Source organism: Acomys russatus, chromosome 1 (genome assembly GCF_903995435.1).
Source record: "Acomys russatus chromosome 1, mAcoRus1.1, whole genome shotgun sequence".
Classification (NCBI taxonomy): Eukaryota; Metazoa; Chordata; class Mammalia; order Rodentia; family Muridae; genus Acomys; species Acomys russatus.
Window position 1 is genome coordinate 53,839,140 of NC_067137.1, and position 15,288 is coordinate 53,854,427.

Genomic DNA, 15,288 nt, shown 5'->3' on the forward strand with positions numbered 1-15,288 from the left:
GATCTAAAGCTTTTAATACTTGAAACTGCCTGCAGGTTTAGTACTGCGGCTGATCTGATGCAACCCACTGCTGGCGGCCTGTGGACCGTGAGCGGCGTTCCGGGGGCGGGATTTCCGTAGGGGGGCGGAGTCTCCCGTTCCGCCTGGCTGGGGGTCGGGTCTGGGCTTGCAGCAGCGGAGGGTGGGGCGAGCGGCCGGGGTGGGCGGGGCGTGCCGCGGCGGAAGGCGGGGCGTGCCGCAGGGACTTCCCCTGGGCTAAGCTGTGCCTCTGGTGCGCGGGGAGTAGGGCGGTGGGTCGGGACAGCGAGGCACGCGGGTGGGTTTGGGCAGACCCTCTGTTCCCGGGAGTCTCTTATGCCGGGCTTAGCCTCGGACAAGTGGGTGTTGCTGGGAGGCGGGGAGCCGCTCGGCCGCTACACGCGCAACGGTGGCGAGCATGCGTACGTGCGCGTCTTTCAGTGAGGCCGCGCGGTTGCCCTCTTAGTCCGCCCTCTGTCTCCCTGTTAGGGAACCTGAACCCCGATTCTGGCGGGTAGCTGACCTCCCCTCCCCGCCCAAGGGTGGCCACAGAGCAGCTGGGAGGGAGCTCTGCTCCTCAAGTGGTGGGTAGCTGGTGGGAGCTGCTCAGACTTGAGTCATGGGATTTTAAAGGACCTGTCTCTGTCGTTTTTACTTTTAGGATTTTGGCCAAATTGGGCGAGGGTACAATATTACCACTTACCCCTTCTCACCGAGGAAGAGCGGGAGAAAGGGTAAGTAAGTATCGCTTAGGGGCGGAAGGAGTCAGGACTCTTCTTGGAGAGGGGAAACTCTGCTCTAGGGAACTTGGGTCCAAATTCCACTTTTTATCAGGAACTGGATACTCACCTTTAAAGGTCACTGGTGTCAAACTCAAGCCCCTCTTTAGGTTTCTGAAGTCCGAAGAGTCGGCTGAAAGTTTAACAGATCTTTAGTGACCGCACAGAAAACTCAGTTCCTTTTAGAACCGCTTTAACCTGGCACATTGATGCTATATTATAGTTCCTGTCTGGTCCCTTGCCTGTTAGGTAGTATCCATTAGTTCTCAACACTGTAGCGTCTTGCCAATCTAGGCTTTGCTTGGCAATTACCCCTCCAGGGATCTTCAAATTTTAAAATCTGCTACGCGAGTGGTGGTGGTGGTGGTGGTGTGTGTGTGTGTGGGGGGGGCCCACACAGGACTCCATAAAGGCAATAGCAATTTTCATATACTTAAAATTCTTTCGAGATCTGTGAAGATATACAGAAGTAAGAATTTTGGGAGGTCCTCTCTCAGGCATTCTGGTGCTTTTCTGAAAAGTTATATTCAAGTCCTGGGAAGTTTACCGCGATTTTTCAGTCATCTCATCTCTTTCCATTGGCTCTTCTGAGAATTTACTCTCTCTAATACACTGCTTCTCTAGTTTCTGTGTGATGATATGAAACACAGCTTCTTTCAGGTTGGAAACTCTCCAGAATTACATTTGTCACTCCCTGGTAACTTTTACTTAAAATTCAGGTTAGCTATAGGCTACACTTCCACAAGGCAGCTAGACTTCCTCTCAGTGGCTGTCCTGGCACATGTCACATACGAACCTGCCTTCCTCGTTAAGAGGAGGGTGTTTGCATACGTCATGAAAAACCAGGACGCGGTTGTTCATTAACGAGGGCCTCTGCTCTATCTCTGATGTCCTTTCATCATGTGTGGAATGAACACTGGTAAAAATGCAATCTGGAGAGCTGGTGGTGATGGCAACAGAGACAGGTGGATCTCTGAGTTCGAGGCCAGCCTGGTCTATACAGGGAATTCCAGGCCAGCCAGGATTACTCAGTGAGAGCCTGTCTCAAAAACAAACAAAATCCCATAAACAAACTTGACAACACAGGAGGTGAAAGAGACTGTTGGAGGTGGCCTTTTTGGGGGATGGGCCTTTCCTAGGTTTCTGTGGGAGTTTTGAGTGGTTATGTCTAAGTATGGGAGAAGTTCCCTCTGCATTTCTGTTAGTGACGTATAGCCCTATGGTGCTGTGTGGGGACAGAGCTATCATCTACTTTTTATGTGGAGTCAGAAATAAACTCGGGGGTGACTAGCTACAGAGGGTTGTTTTACAGTCATTTTCCAGTGTAGATGGAAGTTTTTGAATTGCTCTGTAAGAAAGCTTAATTTTAGGAAACGAGACAGCTAAGGGTGATGAACTTGTGAGAGTAAATACTGAAGCAGGCCTGCCATGGGTTTCTGTACATTTAACCCCATTTCTTTATTGGCATGGGAATAGGCTCAAACAAAGTTATTTAGGGTTAACTCTTTTAGGAGTATGACAGGAAAACTTGTGCCTCATATACTTTTAATATTCTGATATTTACCTTTTCAAGGTTTTGTGCAATGAATAGATGTTAACACATCTACATGTTAATTAGGCATATAACTGTATGAAACATATACAATGTAATGCACAACACACACACATACATACATACATACATACACACACACAGACAGGGTTTCTCTGTGTAGCCTTGGGTGTCCTGGAACTCTCTTTGTAGGCCAGGCTGGCCTAGAACTCACAGAAGCCTGCCTCTGCCTCCCGAGTGCTGGGATTAAAGGTGTGTGCCACCATGCCCAGCTATTTCTTCATTTTCTCCCAGGATTTTGGCTCTATCTAAAGTTGTCCAGTATCAGTGTCATCCCTTTTATAGTCTTTTCTTTTTCTGAGGTGCTGGTGGTCAAACCCAGGCCCCTCCCTGCTCATCAGCTGCAATACTACTACAGAGCCTCTCAGCACAGCCTCCATACCATTTCGCCGTTGTAAACTGATAAGGCTGGTCTTGAACCAACACTTCCTGCTTCGGCCTCCTGAGTGCTGGGATTGAAGGAGTGTGCCACTATGTCTGGCATGTTTCTGTACTCTGAGGTGCAGCTTTGAATCCTAGTCTTTATTTTATTAGCGCTGTCATTTGGGACCAATTACACCTTTCCTGCTGCTTGTTGTGATGCTATCTAAATAGAACGAGTGATGAGGACCTGAAAAAGAAGATTGGACCAGCAGCGCATGCGTGTACTCACTGTCCCATTCTCTATCCGATTATCATTTTCTTTTCCTTTCTCTCTCTCTCTCTCTCTCTCTCTCTCTCTCTCTCTCTCTTTTTCAAGACACGGTTTCTCTGTGTAGCCTTGGCTGCCCTGGACTCGATTTGTAGACCAGGCTGGCCTTGAACTCACAGAGATCTGCCTGCCTCTGCCTCCAGAGTGCTGGGATACAGGCATGTGCCACCACTACACCCGGTTCTTTCTCTAGTTTTTAAACTTATTTTTATTTTGTGTGCATTAGTGTTTTGCCTACGTGTGTATCTGTTTGCAGGTTTTGGATCCCCTGGACCTGGAGTTACAGACAGTTGTGAGCTGCCATATGAGTGCTGGGAACTGAACCCAGGTCCTCAGGAAAAGCAGCCAGTGCTCTTAACTGCTGAGCCAGCTCTCTCCTGCTCCACCTTGCATTTGCTTATGATCTTCCTTTGGATAGTGCCAGGCATCCTAGAACCCATTTTCCCACAAGCACTAAGTCTCCCTGATTCATGCATTTTCACAGCAAATAGGCTGCTGCATCTGATCCCAGGATTTCTGAAACAGCAATTCACACTGCGTGTGGCTCAGTTTCTCTTTATCAGGCCATTCTACGGTCCTGCCTAAGGAGTGTCAGCTCTAAAAGCAAGAGAAAGAGTTTTTATCTGACACCATTCCCCAAGTGAGACAGACAGGCTACTACATTTAGCTGCGTGCTCAAATTTAGGGTTTCTACTTCAGAAACATCTTTAGTTTATACGGATTATAATAAAAATGCTCATGCTTCATGACCAAACTGACATGATTTTGCCAAGGTGTGAGTCTAATATACAGCTAAGCTGTGTATTTAGTGTGTCTAATACTGCATTTGGAGCTGAGAAAGACGAGTCCACAGACATCTGACTTCTCAGCAGACATTTGGTTTCACTTTGCTAAAGAGTACACTTTGTCAGTAGATTATAGGCATATCAGCTGTACTGCTGTCATCTGTGGCATTTCTGTTATGAGCTCTAGTCTGCAGGCCCCAGTGTGATGTTTTATTCAAATGACAGCACCTGGTCATATATGCACATTTCCCACAGGTGTCTCCCGGTGTCATTGTTGTACAAGTTAACGAGGGGAAATTCTACCTATTCTAGTCGAGTTTTTACACTGTTTTTCTAGAAGAAGAATATTCTTTTTTTGAGTCAGGGTTTCTCTGTGGACCCTTAGCTGTCCTAGACTTGCTTTGTAGACCAGGCTGGCCTCGAATTCACAGATATCCACCTGCCTGTGCCCGCAAGTGGTGGGATTAAAGGCATGCCCCACAAAAGTATTCTTAAAGGAAGGAAAACCTTACTCTGGAACCTGTTGATCTGACTGTCCTGGTTCATGCTGTAAACCCAAGCACTAAGGAGGCAGAAGCAGGCTAATTTTGAGTTCTAGGTCAGTCTGGTCTGAATCAGACTTTTTTTTCTTTTTCAATTTAAAAAAGGAACCTGCTATGTTTTTAAAAAGTGCATTTTCTTTTCCTTCCTTCCTACCTTCCTTCCTTCCTTCCTCACTCTTTTCCTTTCCTTTCCTTTCTTCATTTTTGAGGCAAGATTTCTCTGTGTAGCCTTGACTGTCCTAGAGCTTACTTTATAGACCAGGCTGGCCTCTAACTAAGAAATCCACCTGCCTCTGCCTCTGAGTCAAAAAGCTATTTTCAAGTCTATTTTCTTTCAATTAACAAATGAATTTACAGAAAAAGAATAACAAGTAGCATTTGATTTTCCAGGTTACAGTACAAAAGTCTTTTAAACCCATCATATGTTATTAGAGATTATGTGTACACTTAGAGATTCTTAAAATTTCCATTTGTATTCTTCTTTGTCTAACAAATTTTTAAACAACCCTTGGCATATAGAATATATATAAGGTAGGTATATAAGTCAAACGTGTACTCATAATAAATCATAAGGCAATTCAATTAAGATAGTTATTTGGTATATGAGTGCCTTCAATTATTACAGAATAGAAGTTTGCATAGTAATGAAATAGATATTCTTATTTATTTGTATACAGAATTAAATCTTGCCCGGAGACTAGATATTTCAGGACTTAGAACATTCTCAGCATTTTTCAAAGTGGGCCCATATTCTGATTTTATAATCATTAATGCCAAGAATGCTGCTTCATGTATATTTGTAATAAAAAGTGGCAAAAATATGCTTAGGACTATCTCAGAAACTGTTGTAAATTCTCTTTCAAGCGAAAATTTTGTTTCATTACTTTGGATAAAATTCAAGTCATCAACTCAAACATTAATTTTTAAAGTCAACTATTCTAGAGCCAGGCATGGTAGTGCATGTCTTTAATTCCAGTACTCAGGAGGCAGAAGCAGGGAGATCATGAGGCCAGCTTCGTCTACATGGTGAGTTACAGGACAACCAGGGCTACAGAAATAAACCTTGTCTTGAGAAACAACAAAAAAAAATCAGGTATTTAACACAATACAATCAGAGAGCCACTGATTTGGTACTTATGAGGAATGATGATGAGAAATATTACAATTTTTGTTTTCCTAATTAAGCTATTATGGCCTGGCTATGGTGGCACACACTTTAAATCCTAGCACTCATCAGTCAGAACTCTGTGAGTTCCCATGGTCTACAGAGCCAGTTCCAGGACAGCCAGGACTACACAGAGCAACCTTGTTGTCAAAACCAAAAATTAAGCAAAAGCTATTATGTTTCTGTAAGAACAGAAAACTTTGCACGTACAGGAAAAACACTGCTGTGTATAGTGCGGAGTCATCTTGAAGGTGAGCTGTGGTGCTGGGGCAGCCCTCTGTAGAGACATGCAAATAAAGTCTCATGCCACAGCAATGATGAGCACTGCAAGATGGGCCTTCAGTTTGTTAGGCGTCGTATTGTCGTATTTTGGATTAACTTTTGATCATTGGGCACTGAGAAACCTTTTACTGAGGATAATAAGGATTTTGTTTTGTGTATGTGTGTGTGTGCGCGCGTGCACGCACTGTCCTGTCCCTTGCTGTTGTGCCCCGCAGCCCCATTTGCAGATTTTTTTTTTTTTTTTTTTTTTTTTTGATGTAACTCAAATTTTAAAAGCCGGTCTAATTGACATGTATAGTAGTATTATGGAGAAGATTGTATTCTGATGATCCTGTGTGGCTGATTACATTTCCACACAGGCATTGAGGGACAGCGGTAAATGCTGGAGGCCTGTCTGTTTGGACTGGAGATGGGATAATGACTCACAGTGGCTGTGGTCTTCAGTGATTGTAAAGTAGCACAGTGGAGCCACTGTGGAAGAGGATGCTCTCAGTCCTGATGCCACTTGATGTGTTGGGGTGGGTTGGTGGGAGAGGGTGGGGGAAGAGGGAGGGAGGGACTGGGAGGAGAGGATGGAGGGGCTATGATTGGGATGTAAAGTGAATAAAAAAAACCTGGTATTATGGCAAATGACAAGTTTCATTTTCTTTTTTTCTTTTTGGAGAGAGTGTCTTGCTGCGTAGCTAAGCTTTGATCTCATGATCCTTTGACCTCAGCTTCATAGGAGCTGGTGTTACGGGTGAATTTGCTTAGTGCTCCTCTCTTTTTCTCCTAAACAAACACTGAATAGTATATTTCATTGTATGTTTATACCATACTTTATCCATTTCCGTGTTAGCAAATGCTTAGGTTGGTTCCATATATTCACATTTGTTAGGGTGGCTACTTAGATATGAGACAGCATGGGCCAAGGTGTGGAAAAAAGGAACATTGTGCAGCTATTTTTGAAATGGCATGAGGTTCTAAAGAAATTAAAAATAGAACTGCCATTGAACTCAGTGCTCCCTCTTCAGGGTATGCAACCAGAGAAAGGAAATCACCACCAACTAAGGATGCTGGCTGTACTGTCTGAGAGTTCTCCAAAGGTTCTCATATGTTCTCAAGAATGAGAACCAGTCCTTTTTTTTTTTTTTTAGTATTATAATATTATGATTTTAAATGAGATAGACTACTTACCTCACAATTATTACAAATATTTACGTGAAATGTTCCAACTTAATTTTAACGTTTATCATGCATTGTATAAATTGTCTTCCTTTAGCTTTAAAATGGAAAGAAATTATGCGTATGCAACATATAATAGGCCTGTGACTTAATGGCTATCAAAGTCTTTACTACTGTTTCTGAGGCAGGTTGCCCAAGCGAGCCTGGAACTGAGAGCCTCCTCAGCACTGGGATTACAGCTGAGTTGTTCCCCCCCTGCCCCTTCCCCTCCCCTTCCTCTCCCCCTCCTTCTCCCCTCCCCCTACCTTCCCCTCTGGTTACCTGCTGCCTGCTCCTCACCCACCCCAGGCTAGGGCGCCAATCCTGACAGAGACTCACCAATGTTGGCTTGCTGCTAGCAGCCAAACCACAACCCGACAGCCTATAGAAAAGTAAATATGAAAGCACAGTTGTATGCATTCTGGACATTATGGTTTTTTTTGTGAATGGAAACCAATTTGTGTTTGTTTGCCAACTCCTTCCCTGGTTTTTAGAGAATACCTGATTCTTTTTTTTTTTTTTTTGACACAGGGTTTCTCTGTGTAGCCTTGGCAGTCCTGGACTCTGCTTGTAGGCCAGGTTGCCCTTGAACTCACAGCAGCCCGCCTGCCTCTGCCTCCCCAGTGCTGGGATTAAAGGCATGCACCACCATGCCCGGCCTTCACCTGATTCTTCATCTTTCTGCTTCCTTCTCCTTTTCTTCTTTTCCTCTCCAATTCCTCCTCCTCCTCTGCGTGCACTTACGTGATTGGAAGTTGGACTTCCTGAGCCATGGCATGTGTAAAATGGAGATGCTTTAGTTTTCTTTTTTTTTTCTTTTCTTTTCTTTCTTTCTTTCTAAGAACTATTATTTATTCATTAAAATGAGCTTTGTGAGCCAGCTGAGGTGGCACACACCTATAACCTCAGCATTGGGGAGGCAGAGGCAGGCAGATCTCTGTGAGTTTGAGGCCAGGCTAGTCTATAAAGTGAGTCCAGGACAGCCAAGCTTACACAGAGAAACCCTGACTTGAAAAATGCAAAAGAAAAGGAAAACAAAAACAAAAAAACAAAACAAAACAAAAAAGAAAGAAAGAAAGAAAGAAAAGAGCTTTGTTAACAATTTCTAATACTATACATGTAACAAGCGAAATGTGATACTCAAAATTTTATGTCTTGTCCTATTTGAATTCCATGCTATGCTTATTGAGACCTTTATAAAAAAAACTACCTTAAATTTTGTCTTAGTGTTACTATTGTGATGAAACACCACCACCAAAGGAAATTGGGCATGAAAGTCAGGACAGGAACTCAAACACAGCAGCAATCTGGAGGTAGGAGCTGATGCAGAGGCCATGGAGGGCCCTGCTTACTGGTTTGCTTCACATGGCTTGCTCAGCCTGCTTTTTTAGAAACAAGGACCAGAAGCCCAGAGATGGCACCATCCACAATAGGCTGGGTCCCCCAACCCCCTTAAGTCAGTAAGAAAATATTTACTGGCTGGCCCACAGCCCTATCTTATGGATGCATTTTCTTCTTTCTTCCTTTTCTTTTTGTTTTTGTTTTGAGACAGGGATTTTCTGTATTAGCCTTGGCTGTTCTGAATTTGCTTTGTAGACCAGGCTGGCTTCGAACTCACAGAGATCCACCTGCCTCTGCCTCCTGAATTCTGGGACTAAAGGTGCGTGCCACCACACCCAGCTTGGAGGCATTTTCTTAATTGAGGATTTCTCCTCTAAGATGACTGTAGTTTTTATAGAGTTGACATAAACACCAACATTTTTATCTTTCATCTAGACATTATTGGTGAATTTAACCTTTTCATTTATGTCTGTTCCATGCTGAGCATTCACTATATTAAACTGTTATTTTTTGTTAGACCTGAACGTTGTCAGTTCAATACACACATATATACATTCTGATGACTTTCCCCACCCTTTGTCGGGCTCTCACTTCTGCCATCCCCTCTTCTTTCCTAAGGTCCCTTCCTCACATTTATTTCTTGATTCACTATTTGTTTTTAAACCGTACTTTACTGCAAAGAGATCACTTCTCTGATGCTTAAAGATGAGAGTAGCACCTGAGTGAGAAAAACATTTGTATATGAGTATAAACAGAAGTGTTTAGAATGTAGTTTGGTGCTATGTCAAATTAACTAAGCAGCAATAGTAAGTTTCCCTCTATGCTTGTGACCTCCCTAGCCTTGGGTTTTTGACCAAGTTGCCTAACCCTAACCTTAACCCTAACCCTAACTCCTAACCCTAATCCTAACCCTAATCTTAATCCCAACCTTAACTCTAACCCTATTCCTAACCATAACCCTAACTCTAATCCTATTATGCATATAGTCCCTCCTGTGAATTGGGCTTCAAAGCTAGGCCGAGAATGGTTGGTTACTCCCTTCGCCACTGTGCCACTGTTACACCAGAGGGCACATCTTGTTGGTAGGTTGGCACTGTAGTTCACAGTGTTCACTGCTGGAAAAGACCATTGATACATTCTCTCTCTTAGCAGCCTGTTGCTAGCTCAGTTCCAGTTTGATTTCTCTTAGATGAGGCATTTGTTTTCTATTGCTTTATAACATATCAGAAACTTAGTGGCTGGAAAAAGTAGTCATGATTTGTCATAGTTGGTCTGAGTCTCCCTCAGTGCCTCATGGAATTGCTGTCCGATGCCAGTTGGAGCTAAAACTATTGGAGCATGGCTGAGCCTGACTCATTTCCAAGGTGACCTGCACATACAGCTGGCAAGTTAGTGTTGGCAAGTTCCATGGGGCTGTCCTCATACCATGGGAGCCAGCTTCCTCCAGAGCAAGAGCCAAGATACCACCATGGAAAGGGTGTGTTTTTTATGACGATTCATCATTTTTAGATATTCTGTTGGCCTCATAGTCCAGCTGTACTTCTGCATGAAAGAGAAGGCCTCAAACTCACAGTGATCCACCTGCCTCTGCCTTCCTAAGTGCTGGGATTATAGGCATATGCCACCACTCCTGGATGGTGCCTTGTTTTTGTGCCTGTCCTTTGGATTATATTTATTTGTAGACTTCACAAACACTAATTTAGAAGACAAGGTTTCATGTAGCTCAGATGTCCTCAAGTTTTCTTGTACTCCTCATGTTTCTCGGTCTACGTTTTTGGCCTGTGTGGTGCTGCAGATTGAGGCTCTGAGCATGCTAGGAACCATCGGAACCACATCTCCAGCCCCATAGACTGGAAACTTGTTAAGGTAGGGGAACGTCTTACTGTGCTTTAGTGTCCCTCCAGCGTGTTTAACTCATTGCTTTGGACTTGATTTATGCTTAAGCAGTGTTCACTGAAATACTGTAGACTGCTGCTGTCTGCAATTCTGCTGACATTTCAGATAAAGAGGGGTGGGTGGGTGGGTGCTTTGCTCAGATGGATGTAAAGGTGGTGGTGGCTTCTGCCAGGTTCATCATCAAGCCTGCCTTTCATAGGTTCCTGATTTGCCAGTAGAACCTTTTATCTCTCTTGAATAACTAATAGGTTTAGCCTGCTTAGCCTGGCTTATGCTAGCAAACATGCAAACTCACACACCCCAACAGTCATTCTCAGTGATCTGTGCATACTTGAAATTGTGGCATAGTTTGACTTTGTCAACTACGAATACCCAGAAGATAAAAGTGTACAACTTTCTTCACATAACTCACATTAATTTAATCTTTGCAATTCTCTACCTTTTTTTTTTTCTGAAATAGCTTTTTGTAGGGACATTTTGACACTTTTTTTTTTTTTTTTTTTTTTGAAAAATGTAGCAGTTATGGTCACCTTTGTAAAAATTGCTTTGTAGCTTGAGGACATATTTTAAAGACAGCCACCATTGAGTTGCAGTTTTGACACTGTTCAGCAAAGGTGTAAATCTATATCTAAAGGTGGGAAGCAGCATTTGTAATGTTATCACATATATTTTTAGGATAATTTTACTAATCTTCCTACCTTGTGCAGCAATAACAAACTCAGGGCAGTTTTGGAATCTTTCCTTGCTCTACTTTGGAAGATTTTCCTGATTTCCTACCTAGGAACCCTTGCCTGCCTTCGCCGTGGCCGACCTGCCTTCCTTATCTCTATACCCGGCTTCTTCCCTGGCTTTGGAGGGTAGGTGGGCTAGAGGGCCACAGTAGCCACGATAGGGCCAGGGTGTGTGCAGAGGAGTCAGTTGCAGGGTAAGATGGATGGCCAAGGCTGTCCTTTACCTAATGATAGTAGAGAGCCAGGGAGGTAAACACAACTTTAAAAAATTGTCACTGTTGCTTTTTTAAAAACTTATTTTGTTTTCTGTGCATGACTGTTTTACCTACATGTATGACTTCATACCACGTGCACACCTGGTGCCCTTGGTGGTCAGAAGAGAATGTTGGGTCCCTTGGAACTGGAGGAATGCAGGGTTGTGAGCCTACTATGTAGGTGCTGGGAACCAAACCTCGGCCTCTGTGAGAATGGGAAGTGTCCTTAATGGTTGAGCTGTCTTTTCAGTCCTTGCTTTATTTTGTTAAAAAGACATTTTATTTATTGAGAGTTGTCTTCGGTTCACAGAAAAACTAATAGGAGGTGCATAGTTTTCTTGTATTTTCCCTCGCTTCCATATGGCCATGCTCCTGCACTATCAGCGAGCCCCACCAGAGTCCTTCTGTGGTACCCTTGTGAACCTAATTTGATACTGTAGTTTTACCCAGACACCATTGTTTCAGTTACTCTTTTGTTGGGTCACATTCTGTGGGCTTAGACAAATGTGACATTTCTCTGTCACCGTAGCACCATATGTTCTGTCTCTTTTTTTCTCTTTCCCCCTTCATTCCTGAAAACCTCTGTTCCTTTGAGAGTCTTTTTTTTTTTTTTTAAGATTTATTTATTCATTATGTATATAGTGTTTTACCATGTTCTGCCATCATATAACACCTGCAGGCCAGAAGAAGGCACCAGATTTCATTACAGATGTTTGCTGGTAACTGAACTCAGGACCTTCAGAAAAGTAGTCAGTGCTCTTAACATCTCAGCCATCTCTCCCGCCCCCCTTTGAGAGTCTTTATAGTTTTTCATTTTCAAGAATAGCATGGAGTTGGAATCCTACAACACACAGCCTGTTCCTCTGACTTTTTAGCTTCTCTGGTGCAGCAGATTGTCTGCAGAGCATCTCGATGGTGTCCTTCCATATTTATTTAATGATTGCTTTAGTGAGAGTTTCATTAGTGTCAGATTCAAATAGTGAGTGATTATTTGGTTTTGTTAAATATGTTAGCATTGGAGGCACTTTACACTTTAAAACTTTTAAAACATTCATTTTGTGAGAGTGCGAGCACATGTGTATGCTTATGTGTACACGTGCATTATTTATTCTAAACCACTTAAATTTTAACTGACTGAAATTTAAATACAATCCTTTGATCCTGTTGAAGGAGGGTACCTCATTGTATATTAACTTTTTTTCTGATGTTTAGCCTTCCAGAGGTTTTACATCCCTTTTTTATAAAACTGCTCTGGTATTACTTCACTATATGTGTACACCACACATTAATGTGTGGAAATCCAAGAACAACTTTGTAATAATTTTTTTCCTTCCACAGTGTGGGTCCTAGGGCTCAGACTCAGGTCCTTAGGTGCCAGAAAGTCGCCTTTACTCACTGAGCCATCTTGCTGGTTCGCATCTTTTTACCCCGTTTTAAATTAATTCATTCATATTACATCTCAATAGTTATCCCATCCCTTGTATCCTCCCATTCCTCCCTCCCTCCTGCTTTCCCCCTACTCCCCTCCCCTATGACTGTGATTGAGGGGGGGCCTCCTCCCCCTGTATATGCTCATAGGGTATTAAGTCTCTTCTTGGTAGGCTGCTATCCTTCCTCTGAGTGCCACCAGGCCTCCCCCTCAGCTGGCCCACATCTTTTGCTCTTTATTTTTTTGCTCTTGTGTAAGAGAAGTCCTGTGATCTCAACAGTACAGTGCAGTAGATTATTTGAGGTCTGATATATATGATGGCCTGCTGTTAATACCTTAAACATTCTTTAAATAAAACTCTTATAATAAAACCTAAAAATGAACATTAAATGTATTTCTGTTATTGTCATCACCACCACCCCCATCATTATCCTCATCATCATAGGATCCAGAATGTAGATTAGGTTATGAAACTTCCTCAAGCTCTGCCATCAACAATGCAAACATGATCAAGGAACCGTTTCTCTCTGAACTTCACTTTCTTTGTGGGAATATGGAGACAACACATGCAGCAGAGATTACTTTAAAGAACCACTGGAACTCTTTCAATATTTTTAATTTGTGATTAAAAAATATGAAGAATTGGGGCTGGAGAGATAGCTTAGTAGTTTGGAGCATTTGCTGATCTTCTAGAGGTCCTGGATGCATTTCCTGGCATCTATATGTAAAACTTCTGGAAGGCCCAACATTAGAAATGCTGATGGCTCACAATCATTTATTACTGTAGTCCCATGTAGTCTGATTCCCTCTTCCGGTATGCAGACATAAATGTAGACAAAAACTCATATACACATTAAATAAATCTTTTTTTTTTTTTCTCGAGACAGGGTTTCTCTGTGTAGCCTTGGCTGTCTTGGACTCATTTTGTAGACCAGACTGGCCTCAAACTCACAGAGCTCCACTTGCTTGTGCTCCCTGGGTGCTGGGATTACATGCATATGCCACCACGCCTGCCTAATAAATCTTTTTTTAAAAAGAAAAATTTTCTTTACTTTTATAGATAACTGGTTAAAAAAAGCAAAAAAGATGGTTCTTTAGTGATATGTGAGAAAAGTAAGAATGCATTCATCCTGGGTCTGCTCCCTCGCTACACCTGCTTGAGTCTTCTTTCGAGAGGCTTTGGGATACTTTGCCTGTGTGCTTGGCTCCTAATCATATTTATTACCCACTTGTCAGCTTGAGATGTTAGCTTTCTTTTCAAGAACATGAATTATATTGCTGCACTTTGTGTGGAGTCAGAGACACATCATTTTCTGTTTCTGGAAGGAAAAGGCTGGGTTCTAAAGTCCTTATGACCAGTCTCTGTGTAGTTGAAATCACCAGGGCAAAGTCAAGTCAGGTAGAGAGTCTGGGGAAGGTAATAAAAATAACCTTGTGAAGCTGAATTCCTCAGGCAGGAAACACAGTAAACACAGTTCTGGTTTCAATCAAAATGTTCCTCTGCTTTAAAATACTTAGATTGGTCAGTGACAAAATGTACCAAGTTAGACAAAACGTTATGCTTTCCAGTCTCAGAATGTACAACAATCCCATATAAGTGTATAAATTCTATCTCTTGTTAGTACCATTGGCATTTTCATTATATTGAATTTCAGTGTGTGGATGTCTACTAATTTGAAGGTTTTTTTTCTATTACTTTCAAAATATAGGTTCAAAGATAAAATGATGCAACGTATTATGGCAAAAGATATGAGAATATTCAATCACTAACCATTATGATAGACATTGGCAATCCAAACGAAATTGTCAACAGCAAACAGGAAAGAATGCAAACAATTCATCAAGGTGTTACCTGGTGACATTCTGGGAGTGGGAGAAGGCCGGGTGATGAGTGTCTAGAGAGGCACAGAGTTAACAACTTCACTTTTTGGACACATTTATTTGATACAATGTTTCTTTGTAGCAGCCAAAGAAAGTCACTATAGAAAAAGGAGCTATAGGTTGAAAGAAAGAATGTTCTATCCCTGTAGCTGGGTTCTCTGGCAAAAGTTGGAGAAAATTAGTGATGCTAATATTTTATGAACTCTTCATAGATGTTTAATACCAGTGTTTGAAGATAGTATAAAAAGGGGACTGGACTCTTAGAAATAATGGAGAAGTCAGAGTAAAACTTGTTGAGTGAATGGTACCAGTTGAAGTCTTAAATATCCTTTTGGATCTTTTTGTAAAGGCAGTCTCGCTGTGTAGCCCTGGCTGGCCAAGAACTTGCTGTGTAAGCCAGGCTGATCTCAGATTCATAGAGATCCACCTGCTTCTGCATCTGGCTCAGCTTGGCTTTTAAAAAAAAAAAAAAAAAAAAAAAAGAGAGAGAGAGAGAGACAGCCATAACTTTTTATTATTATTATTAGTAGTATTACCTTTGACAAGACTGTTCACATTTGAATGGAAGGCTTGAGAAGTGAGTTGGCAGCTAAGAGCATGTACCTACATGGTGGCCATAGCCATCTATAACTCCAGTCCCAGGGGATCCAGTACCATCATCTGGCCTTCATGGGCACCA

At 42.4% G+C, this 15,288-nt stretch overlaps 1 protein-coding gene across 6 annotated transcripts in view; it reads left to right on the forward strand.

The window, feature by feature from the left end:
- The first annotated feature begins 216 nt into the window (after positions 1–216).
- The window catches only part of Immp2l (inner mitochondrial membrane peptidase subunit 2), an 835,266-nt gene continuing 820,194 nt past the window's right edge, over positions 217–15,288 (forward strand). The window contains exons 1-2 of one of the 6 annotated variants that reach the window (XM_051145157.1): positions 217–271; positions 680–752. The gene's annotated coding sequence lies outside the window, so the exon portion shown is untranslated. Of the gene's footprint in view, positions 291–458; positions 603–679; positions 757–15,288 lie in introns of those variants that run through there. The other 5 variants (XM_051145172.1, XM_051145180.1, XM_051145164.1 and 2 more) reach the window with 5 other exon arrangements.